Below are 9,661 nucleotides of genomic sequence, written 5' to 3' on the forward strand. Positions count from 1 at the left end.
ATTTGGCTGCCTCCGGCCCCTTCCTGGTTTCCAGCCCCTTCACAGGGTAAATCGCGCCTTTGTCCTGCTCAGTGTCACGAGGCCGGGCTTCCCGCAGGCAGGCACAATGCCCTCTTGTTAAGGAATAAGCCTGCAGGGAGGAGGCTGAGCCTCGTAACACCTTCCAGCACCAGCCCCTGGGGCCTGATCTAAATAGTGTGAAGGTGAGTGTCAATTGAGGGAAGGATGCCTACGTGCTGTTCCTTCAGGGGAGTGATTGCCCCCTGGTATCCGCACCACCTCCCTCTTGCGGGTTTCTGTCCCCGCAGCAAGAGCAGCAGAAGCAGACACATCTACCTCTCACCTGGTAGATTTTTTTTTTTTTTCAACCTGGGTATTACCTTAAAATAGAGCCGCCTATGCCACGCCAGGGTGGATGGCCAGCATGAAGCAGACACGCCGTTTCATTCCTCTGGGCTTAAAGCTGCAGCATGGAAAGGGCAAAGAATATCCAAAGTGTGAGCTAGCCAAGCTGAGCCCTCTGGAAATGATAGTCTAACCTGTGTCAATCAGAGTGAAATCCCACAGTGAAATGTCTTTCTTGTCCCAAACTTATTGTAGGTCTGCCCTGGGCAGGGAGGACTCGTATCTCTGCTCGTGGCCCCTGCAAGGAGCTCTGTGCGGCTCCAGGCCACCTTGAGGAGAGGGCTTGGGCAGGCAGTGGGAAAGGGGAGCAGATACTTAACCTGCCTTTAAGAACAACGTTGGGGTATTGCCAAAATGTGCAAACAGCTCTCCTGTGGTCTCCCTGCTGCAGTAAGGGTGGTTTCTCCCCTCTTTAAACACATCAGTAGAAAATGCACAGGCAGTCTTGTCATGCTGACCACTGTGACAAGGTAGACTCACCATATGGTGCCACCATATGGGAAATTCATGCTGAGCTGTGACTCTCCAGGCCTGTCTCATCCTGCTACTGCACTTCTGTGGCTACAACTTTCCTCTTCCTTTGCCATCCCACCACAAGAAGGGAGCGGGTGGAGGGAACCCCTGGGAAGCTCCATCCTTTCCGTGTCCCTGGCTGCCTTCCCTCCCTGCCTCTGGAGGTTTGTGTTCAGAGGCGTCACACCATGTGTGTGCTTCTTGGCGGGACACCTTTATGGTCTGATGGTATTTCTGGCTAGCTAGCAGCGCACGATGCACAGAAGGTGCTGCTGCGATCCATGTGGTATAGGTATAGAAAAGAGAGTCCCCATCACCATGCATGCATAGCTCAGCGCAGTGCCAGGCACAGCCCCAGGAGCAGGCTAGCACAAATGTGCTTATTCCCAGAAAAGCTTTAGTTGTTCTACACAGATAGTCAGTACTGGGGGTTGCTAGGATAAAAAAAGGAGTGGCAGCTTCAGCAGCCTGTTGTCTGTAGGCTCAAGTGGCATGACAGGAACACCACGGCTGCGCAGTGACCAATTTCTCTAGGACTGACCTCCCTTGGTGGAACAGTTTCTAAAGGCAAAGCTGTTTCATGGGTTCAGGTGCCCAAGGTCTTTCCAAATCAGTCCAAACAAATATTTTTTACCCTTCCTGGTAGATAAGAGATGTATTGTAAACAACCAAAAACTGTCAGTGATTTCAGCCGGTGGAATATGTGTCAGATGTCCCAGTTCCCAAAATAGCACCAGTAAGGTCTGGGTAGTGGCATGTCCCAGCAACCAGCCTTCCCAACTGGGAAGCTGTCTCTCGAACCACACTTCCCAGAACGCTGCCTCTTGGGGGGCTCCCAAGAGGTCCCGGGGGTGCAGGAAAGGCAACATGCATGTCTGTACCACGCTCCTGGAGGAGAGTGGTAGGAACAAGAGCTGAGCATCAGTCATGGAGGGTCACTTCACCACCCCCTACCAAACTGGGCTTCCAGTATCACCGCAAGCGATGCTGGACAAATGTTCTGGCAAGTGACAAATTGTTTCCCAGCTCAGCCCCGTTCCCTTCCCCCCCCTTTTTCCCTGTGAGTCGACTTCTGCCTACACAGATGCTTCCAGACCATCCTGAACGCCCTCTCCATTGTGCGCTGATGGGATGGTGAGGTTGTACTGATGCACACTTTCTTCCTTTGGATTTCTAGATTTTCCCACATGTAGGCAGAGAGCAGCGTGATGCTATATGACTGAAGTCCCTGCTCACAGTTCATGAATAATAAAGACTGCCAAAGCTCACAGCCCAAAAGCCGTGTTTTGTAAGACCTCCAGCACACATTCATGTAGCAAACATCTGCAGTGGTGTGAAATGTGACAGCCTCATGCTGATCTTCAGCCAGAGGTTACACTCCACACCCCGGAGCTGGAGGAAGGGATGGTGCAGGATGGTCCAGCCTCTACAGTGTGATGACTTCTGGCTCAGCGGTGACCTTTCTGTGGATAACTTAGCAAAGGAAAGCGAAGCAGAACCCACTGGGTGCAGGAGGGGTGGAGTGAGCAGCAGTTTATAGGGTTAGCGTTTTCCTCCTGCTCTGGAGGACTGGCTGTTACTTGCTTTATCAGGACTGTAGGCTGGGACTATCTGGTAGCCATAGGCTATAAGGTAGCCCTAGAGATCCTTCACCATGAGCAGTCCCTGTCGGAAGGGGCATTTCCCAGGAGAAACTTGGGAAGGGCTAGGGGAAAGGCCTGGCTTTGAAATTTTTTCTTTTTAATTAAACAAGAGAGTCTTAATAAACCTGGAAATCCCCCTTTTAAATTTGATACACCAGCCTCTTTCAGGCCCCCAAGCCCTCAGGGAGGAGGTCATAGGAAGTGAGATTAAATGCACTTGAAGTTGAGGGACCAGAGAGATGGGGACCCAAGGCCTGTCTGCACTTGCGTAAGCCAAAGCATCAACTGAAGGAGCTCATCTGCAAGTAAGCCCATATAGGAACAGCCTCTTTCTCAGAGGCGACCACCCTTTCCCAGGAACGTGAGCTAAATAAAAGATGACTTTGTCCGTACCTACAAGGGCGTGCTGTGGGTGCAGTTTGCAAAGCTAGCAGCAAGGCCGTTTCTGTTGCAAGAGTTCCTGTGCAACAGGTCGTTTGCCATTATCTGGAGAGGAAATCAGCTATGTCACCCCACGGGCTCTTTTCTGCCAGTAGGAAACTGTGGCGAAGACTCGTACTATAAGCAGCAGCATTGTATTGGGAAGAGTTTCCAGTACGAAGCTGACTTAAAAGAAGCCGAGGCGCTGCACTGGTTCAGCTGTGTGTTTGATAATACCAGTACAAATCATCACTCAGGGCCTGCTGGTCTCAGATCATGCCCTTCCTACAGGACAAAGGTGAGCAAATGCATAGCAGGTACCATCCAACTTTTTTAACTCTCCTGTTTTTAAATGAATGGCATTTTTGTTAGTATTTACTTCCACATTTACTTCAGCTTAAATATAGCTATGTATTTTATGGGGTTAGCGTATGATATCCTCTTACTTTGCTTGTGAAATACAGGGGTGGAACATAGTCCTACTGGCACGAAACCGTTTGGTGCACAGAATGAAAACTGTAACGGGCTGAAAGTGATGGGGAAGTTTTATTTTATAAAGATGCTCAAGTGGGCTATGCCATCAAAAGGATACAGTCGAAGCCACATCCTGCCGACTTGGCTAATCCATAAAAGAGCTTTCAGTGTTTTCCCTTGGAGTAACAGCTTTAAATTTTAATAAGCTGTGGTGTACTTTCACCGGATGTCATAAGCTGATACAAAGTTTAAATGGGGTTAAGTAAGTAGGAGCCTAGGAGAAATGAACATAAAAGACATAAATTATTTCCTCTCTTTTACAAGTTTATTTCACTAGGTTTATTTTGGGAAAAAAATATTTAATTCAAATTATTTTTTTCTTCTCTGGATGATTCAGATGTCAGGGGAGGGAGACAACACTTGAAGTAACCATAGAGCAACTTCAGCTGAAAGGACGCTCAGTAAAAAGAAAGAAATTAATCAAGTTATTAATTCAGGTTACTTTGTCATTTAATAGATTTTAGGATAGTTACCAAGTCACAGACTTGTGTGCCTGAACGTGATCCACACAAGCCTGTAAAACAAGGACTTGTAGGAAGGCTCCTTGAAAGGTCATCCAGCCCACCCCTACCCCAGGGCAGGATCGACTCTGCTAAGTCTTTCCGGACAGACTTTTGTTCAGCCTATTCTTGGAGCCCTCAGAGGTGGAAAACCGCAGCCTGCCGCGGCGAGCGACCCCAGCGCCGGCGCTCTCTGCCACCAAGAAACTTCTCTCCACCTACAGCAGATGTGCCCTCCTTCACTTTAAACCCATTACCTCCTGTGTTACCCCCCGGTGAAAGAGGGGGTTTATCTCCTTCCTCTTCGCAGCTCTGGGTGGCATGTTTGCAGGCTGCTGTCACCACAGCCTCCCCCAGCCCACCGGCTCCAGCTGTTTCCTCTTTCCCCACCGGCCAGCTCTGCAGCTGCCTTCTGCATACTCTGCAGCAGACCCAAATACCCTCCAGGAATACCATCTAGAGTGATATCCAGAGGGTAGGCCAAAGCCTAGATCTACTTTTTGTCTGTTTTCTCTTTGCAGAGGTGGGATAAAGAGCTTTTCGGGCATGGGATGTGCAATGCCATGCTTGTGCTGGAGTAAGAGAGGGAGTTTGTAGTCTGCATCACAACCCACTGGCTGCCCTGCCTGTGCTATGCCTGGGGACCCCTGAAAACAAGCAGAGGCTGAGAGGTGGCGGGGGGGTTCTGCTACCGGCAATGCTATAGAAAACAGAGGTGTAATGGTTTTTAGTGAATGTGTTTATTTTGTTTGCTTATATCTGTGTAGCTCACTGAAATGGCTCCAAAACATTCTCAGCTAAAAGCATGAGCTGCTCCGTTTTGAGCTTAAAAGGTCATTTCTGTACCCAGGAGCTGTACTCATTCTCAGTGGAGTGGGCATAGTAACACGCACTGCACAGTGGATTATATTTATGTGATTATATCCTCTAGGCAACAACGTGGTGCTTAAGAAATGAGTCATTCAGAAAGACCAAGGCAGAGGGAATCGGATTCAGCGACGATAAGATTTGCTTCCAAAAGATCTGGACCAAAGTAACCAGCGTTTCTCCAAGATATGCTTGTCCTAATAGTCAATTAAATGGTGCGTGTAAGAATATTTCATGTCATTTGATGGCTCCCAGCAGTCTAAAGAAGCAGTAACCACACACAATGACTACGATTCGCAGCATGAGAGGCTGGTTGGGTACCGATGGGCAGGAATAGCCGGGAGATGTGAGTGAAAACCCGGCCGGGCTGACGATGGCTGTTAGTGGGGGGAGATCTGCCGGTGTGGAAGAGGAACAGGTTCCTGGGAAATACATCCAGGAAAAGGGAAGAGACAGGACAAGAAGGCAAGAAATGCGTGCGGGGAAATGGCGGCAGGAAGAGGAAAGAACAAATGAGAACTGGCAAGTTGATAAAAGAACAAAAGGGCTTTGTCTCACATTAAAGGCAGCTAACTACACAAATCATTTTCCCATGTAAGCAGTTACTGCAGCTACCCCAGGGATAGTACGTGGTTGCAAATGGGAAGACGGGTTCTTTACATTCGTAACTGGGTCCAGCAAGTGCTCTGTCAATATGGCTTGTGATGCTCTGGGCCATGTCAGGCAAGCAGAGAAATTGAAACTTGACTGTGCAGATAGCTGGAATCCCTGTTTTAAAAATTGCCTGTCCATCTGTACGCAGGAGTAAGTAATCAGCTAGTGGAACGAAAGAACACCGGCTTCTAAAAGGAGACAGGAGGTTTGGTTTATTCCTCTTTCACTCCTGACAGCAGCTGTTGACAGCAGCTTGCAGCAGTCAGTGGAGTCACATAGGCATGAGTCAGGTAAAAATCAGACATTAAGTCTGAAATTCCCTTTCAGCCTGATTTTCAGAGTGCTGAGCGCAGGCAACTCCCATTCAAGGCAACCCACCATTTAGCTTAATTCTGTTTTACAGCAACAGAGCTGGGAATATAAACTAGGTCTGAGAGACACTGAGGCCACAATAACCCAAAATTCGGTTGGTTATTCCTAATTGTATAGGTTGTGGCATGCATTTTTTTCTAATCCTTTGGGAATAGTCACTTATGATTATGGATTTGTTACAGAATGTAGATTTAAAGTTAAAAATGTATGAACTCTTTTATTGAAAATGCCCGAGCAGTTACTAATCTTTTTATTAACTTTCTGGTGGAAGAAAAAAGATTCCAGCTCAATATCAAATCACATCTATGTGGCCATGTAGTGAGGGGGGGTGGTTGTCCTGCCGCAGAGTCTGTGTCTGATAGTGCTTGTCACCTTCTAGAATCAGCTTTTGGCAACAGGTTATTCTGTTGAGACTGAGAAATTTGTAACGAGGCTAATGTTCATGATCTGATCTGTTTTGTTAGACTTTGTCTCAGGAGTGACCAAGTCATGACACTGACCAAGTCATGACACTGATGAGGTCTCAGCTTGACAATCTCCTGTTGCCACTGCTTGGCTGTCCTTAGCCCTGGGTATAAATTTACCTGTCTTCCAGCTCTCCATTTACCGGCACAAACTTATCTCACCGCTTGTGCTGTAAGTGTTTTGACATCAGCCACTCCAAAATTAGAAACTGATGTTATGGAAAACTTAATAACATTAAAGAAATACCAACCCATCTTCTCTGCTGTCTTGTGCTATGCTTTGTTCGCCTGAGGAGTTTCTTGCATTTCACAACCGACCGGAGAATGCAGGTTCAGGATTGTGCCCCAGCAGGGATATAATGCAGCTCAAACCCCAGACTAGGACTCCACGGCATTTAGGTTACTCTCTGTATACCAGCTCCCTGACCGATCTCCTGTGTGACCCTTGATCTGCCTTCCCCTCGGTCTCCTTTCCAGCAAGCAGAGCTCGCTGGCTTTCTCTCACCTTTGGTCTTGCTGAGGTTGGGGGTTACCTCTTTGGGGTGACAAGCACACATGTAGCACCTAGCACAGGGTGTCCCTTGTCTCAGCTCAGGCAAGTCGAGCCCCAGAAACTTGGCTGATCCTGTCTCTTCTGCTTCCAAAGAAATGGCGTTCATTTATTCACCTAAGCACCTTTTTAAAGCTCCTTTTGAATTTTGTTCTCTCCAAAAGGCAGCATTTTACTCTTTAGCAATGCCCGCTGGATGCTACCCCACGGATGCTGTGCCTGGGGTGGGGGTCCAACTGTGCCCCCCAGGAGTTGAGGCCACCCCTCCCCAGCTGCAGCAAGAAAGTTTCCCTTTGCAGCACTGAGAACAGGCAGAAACAAAGAGCCCGGAGGAGGTGGGGAGGGGAGAAGGGAAGAATGAGCTAGGTTAGGGGAAATACAGCCTGGAAGAAAAGGAAAGGACCAGCTGATCTGAAAGCCCCGATAAAAGCCCGAGACAAAGGACGAAAGAGCCTGGGAGGTTATCAAGGGGAAGCGGGAGGAGGAGCAGAAAGATGCAGCAGAACCTAAGTGGGAATGATGTAAAGTGCTGCAGGGAGGAGGGGAGTTTCCTACCTAAAGCAGAGGATGGTTTAAGTCACTCAACCACCTCCATTTGCAGGAATCGAGCCCCTTTCTCCCTTCTGGCTGGGAGCACCTGACAAATGAAGGAGCTGCTCCAGCGGGGAAGAGTATCCATGTCCGTCCCACAGCCCTGACAGCATCAGCCCCGATTGCTCATCTATTTCCAAGTACAACCGAGTCATTTCGCTGGTGGGCAGAGAAGTCAGGGACACTCCGCGTCCAGCACCCTGCAGCGGAGGAAGCATTAGTACTGCTGTTGTTAGCCTTGTTATTTTCTTCTAATAAAAAGGTGGTCATGACTCACTCCATTAAGAAACAAAAGCAGAGCTGTAATCTACTGAAAGGCAGTTGTTTGGATGCTCAGCATTAGGTGTGTAAAAGGAGGAAGGTCAGCTGCAGGTCAGGTCTGGTGATATACACCCTGCCGCCAGCACCGACCAAACTTCAGGCATTCCCCAGAGTTTATTTTCTGGGCTGGTATGATTTGCCCCCTCCTTCAGACTAGCACTTCAGCCAGCAGCGTGGGGGGAAAAAAGCTCTTTTTCCCACCCCTCCACATTTCACTCGGGTTTCCTGAGAGGAAATGATGCTCTCGTGTGACTGCGCTGGCCCCCTCCTTCCTCCCAGGAGGGAGGAGCGCTCTAGCGTCTGCCCGCAGCCCCTCTTCCCCTCCCGGTGCCGCACTGGGACCAGTTCGCCAGCTGGGCCGTTACTGGGGGCCGAGCCCCGAGGGAGTCAGGCTGCTTCTCGGGGAGGAAGAAGCGGCTCCTGAAGCTGGGGGCTGGGAGGCAGGAAAGGCAGGTTGCGTTCAGGCGGTGCCGGAGTTTTCCTGTGTGAGCGGGAATAAGTCACTGCGCCCCTGCCCGTGCCAGATTCCCCACCTCGTGAAAAATAAAGGGGAGGACTCGGCCTGCCCACGGGATGATGTGAAGGTTTTCGGCATGGCTGTGGCGATGCTTCTCCTGGTGGGGATCCAGTTCTGGCAGGGACCGCGGCGGCAAGCGGGGGCGTCTAACCCAGGCACGCGGCTCGGGCCGGAGGCAATGCCCAGCTGCCTCCCGGGGCGGGTGCAGAAGGGAAGGAGCCCGGCTGCCGTGTGACGGCAGTGGCCAGGTGAAAACAACACCCACGCTAAGACACTCCGTGAACATCTGCCCCTACCCACAAGCTATTTCTATTTTTGTTCCGTCTCATACCCTGACTGACTCAGAGGAGGGGAGCGAGGGGGGTCAGGTTAGAAGGAGCCAGCTGGGGGCTGCAGGGGTTTTGAAAGAGGAAGAGGAGTAGGAGGTGTTTCGAAACCAGTAGTTGCTATTCTTTCAATCAGCTTGAACATTTCCCTCACACAGTCTCTTTCGTGCTCCTCTGTTTCAGCTGCAGGCAATTTGAGGCAGGGATGGCACTTCCTGCCTGCTATTGAGGTGAACATACTTTCAGGGCACCATCAGAATAAATGACACCCTGCTCTTGGAGAGCTCCACTGTAATCTGCCCAGGCAGTAATGAGCTTGGCTGGACCTCATCCTTCTGCCTAACTTCCTCCAGGGATTTCCAGTTCTCTCTTTCGTCACTTTGCAAAACTTATCTACAAGGAAAGGGCAAGTGCCAAATTTCCTAATTCCCTTGTGTCTAAGACTTCTGGACACAGGCACAGCCTGGGGTCTGTAGTGTAAGTCTCGCAGGTCCTTGAGGCGCAGTCCTGCAGCCTAGAAGCCCCGAACAGCCATGCCAGCAATTTTTCTGTTGCAGGTGGCCCTCCCGTCCCCGACCCCCCCCTCCAGAGCATTCATTAGTTCTGCAGAAACGGCACATCTTGCTTTGTCCCAACCTGTTACTCCTTGTTTCCCCCTTTGCTGCCAGGCTGTAAACCTTGGGCCCGGTAACCACATCCATGGGGGTGTTCCCCAGGCAGTCCACGCTTATCACTCGGCTGCCAGAGCTGCCCTGATGCAAACTGCGGCCCAGGCAGGGTGCCCGGCTCTTTCCAAGGGGGTCTAGGAGCCGGCAGCTCCCATCCCCCGAGCAGCAGTGCCCTCGCAGGCAGGTGCAGGCGGGCCTGCCTGTGCTCGGGCTTTGCCGGGGGCGAGGACATACACAGTGAGGGGGGAATAAGGGGAACTGAAACCCCCTTTGCAACCTGGTGTGAGAAACCCGCCCCAGCGCTGCCCCTTCCTCC

The sequence above is a fragment of the Aptenodytes forsteri genome, unplaced genomic scaffold (genome assembly GCF_000699145.1).
Source record: "Aptenodytes forsteri isolate BGI_AS27 unplaced genomic scaffold, ASM69914v1 Scaffold15, whole genome shotgun sequence".
Taxonomy (NCBI): domain Eukaryota; kingdom Metazoa; phylum Chordata; class Aves; order Sphenisciformes; family Spheniscidae; genus Aptenodytes; species Aptenodytes forsteri.